Raw genomic sequence first — 2505 nt, 5'->3', positions numbered from 1 at the left:
GCGGGGTGGCCTGGTGGGCTGGCTGCCTAGCTTTCGTGGCCGTGGGCTACCTTGCAGCTTGCTGGGCCAAATGAAGTTGGGCCGCCTCTTTGCACCGGGCCGTGCCCATGCCGTGCCACGGGCCGGGGTGGCGGCCCAGGCACGGCTTGGTGTCTCGGGCCGTGCCGGCCCAGGCCCACTGGCTAACGGGCCATGCCGTGCCCGTGCCGGGCCAAAACATCGGGACACGGGCGGGGCCGGGCCGGCGGGCCGCGGGCTGCATGGCCAACAATAAGTGAGAGAGAGAGAGGAGAGGAAAGGAGTGGACAGTGGACAGTGGATAGTGGTGACGGTGCGCTCTCTTCCCCTACGGGCTAGGCTACCGCCCCAGTAGTAGTACTAGTACCCAGTCCAACAAGGCGTCCTCTACAGCCCCCCATCGTCACCCTCCCGCACCCAACACCAACAGCCCACAACAAGATTTCGGCCCTGTTCGCTGCTTTTTCAGCGAGTAACCGTGTTTTTTTCTCCCAGTAAATCAGCGAAAGGCCTTCCTCGCCTACAATGGCGGCTCCCTCCTCGCGGTCTTCCTCCTGTGAGATCGTGGACCTCGCCGTGGCAGCGACACTCGGAGATGCAACCTCACAGCTGTTCTTTGGCAAAGGCGGCGGTGGTGGCGACTTGTCTTGGCCGGAGGCGGCGGCGATCGAGTCCACGCTGACCAACAAGGAATCGCTGGTCGCCCTGTGCGACAAGTACGGGGTGCCCAGGGAATGCCCTGTGCATCTACTCTGACGCCCTCGAGGCCGGTCTGCGCTTCCCCATGCCGGCATTCTACCAGAAGCTCCTCCGACACTACGGCCTGGCGCCGAGCCAGTTGGCCCCTAATGCATGGAGGTACATGGCGGCATTCGTGCAGCGCTGCAAGGATGCCGGCGTGGAGGAACCGCTGGTTTCGGCCTTCGCGTACTTCTTCTCTCTGTGCGCGCACAAGCCCGGGAACAAGCCATTGGGGTGGCACCATTTCCACCCCTGCGCCGGCCGTCAGGCCCGTCACCGCCTCTTCTCCGGCAGTCTGCCCACCAAGTACGGCTGGAGAACGAGGTTCTTCTTCCTTCAGCCCCCGGAGGGGATGCCGTGGAGGTGCCCGGTGGCGTGGGGCAAGCCCAGGAGGGAGGACGTGGGCATAGTGGAGCTCACGGATGCGGCGATAGAAAAGCTAAAGAAGATGCCTTGCATCGATCGCCAGGACTATTTGAGGCTCCATGACCCGCCGGTCGGCGCTCTCAACCTGCTGCAGCTGCACTCCCCGACCGCGCCGCCCACGGTGAAACCGGAATCCGCAGCGGCCAGCGCCCAAGCTCTCGCTCGCACCTCGCTGCACCAGCTGAACGCGACGTTGGAAGCGGGGGCAAGAGCACCCAGCGCCGCCGACGAGGGTGACGACTCGACGCGGCGGAAGCGAAGGTGTCCGGGCCCGGGCCCAGCTTCCGTGACCATGACTCCTCCGATGCCTCAAAGCTTTGATGGAGCCCAGCGTCCGTGACCGTGACACCATGTGAGACATCGTTTGATGGAGCCTGGGGCAGCAGCAGCAGCGAGATCTCCATGCCACGAGGGCTTTGGGCAAGTGACGCCCTCTACATATACGATGCTATGGTGGCAACTGAAGCTGAAAAGGCCCGATTGCAAGATACTATCCAGCAGGCAGCCCAGGAGATCGCCCACCTTCAGGGTCAGCTGCAACAGGCCGCGGACCGAGAACAACAGGCCAACGCCGCGATTGCCAAGTTCATGGACTACATGGTTGCGGCCAGAGCTGAGAATGCACAGCTCAAGAAGAAGCACGCCTCTGAGATCGCCAAGCTCAATCAGGAGCACGCCTCTGAGGTCGCCAAGCTCCAGGAGGAGCATCACATGGCAAGCACCGCACATGCCGAGAAGGTGAAGGCAGAGCGCACGGCCGAAATTGCTAGGCTCCAGGAGAATCACGCTCCTGAGGTTGCCAAGCTCGACCAGGCGCATGATGCTGCCGTCACCTGGCTCATGGAGTAGTACGAGGTCGACATTGCCCGCGTGGAGCACGCTGCGGAGGAGGCGGCGGCGAATGTGGTCCAGGATGCAAAGAAGGACATAGCGCTCGCCCTATTCCCAGACCTGGACACCTCATTGCTGTGATCAGATCATGAACAAGTAAGTTATTTGTGATCGGGCATCTTACTGTTTTTCTAGAGTATTCTGGTTTTTATATTTAGCTCTGATTACTGGCATAGAGTACATATGTGGTTTATCATCTGCCTACTGGAAATTATTAGATGTGTGAATTGTGATCCATCTTTCAGTTATGAGAAATTACTTTACACCAACATGTTAGGAAATGTGACAGTATAGGATACTGAGCTTTGTAAAAGGAAGTTTTTCCTTCGTTCTCTATGAAGATGTAAGCGATGAATTCCAGTCTATTTAGTGATGTGGTTGAAGCCTATAAAGTTTACACATCCCATAACTGAGAATCTGGGAAAAAAG

At 59.1% G+C, this 2505-nt stretch overlaps 1 pseudogene; it reads left to right on the top strand.

Moving 5' to 3' along the window:
* The first annotated feature begins 543 nt into the window (after positions 1 to 543).
* Positions 544 to 2157, top strand: LOC136496431 (uncharacterized; annotated as a pseudogene).
* Positions 2158 to 2505: the final 348 nt, after the last annotated feature.

The sequence above is a fragment of the Miscanthus floridulus genome, chromosome 12 (assembly GCF_019320115.1).
Source record: "Miscanthus floridulus cultivar M001 chromosome 12, ASM1932011v1, whole genome shotgun sequence".
Lineage (NCBI taxonomy): Eukaryota > Viridiplantae > Streptophyta > Magnoliopsida > Poales > Poaceae > Miscanthus > Miscanthus floridulus.
This window is presented reverse-complemented; position numbering and strand designations above follow the sequence as displayed.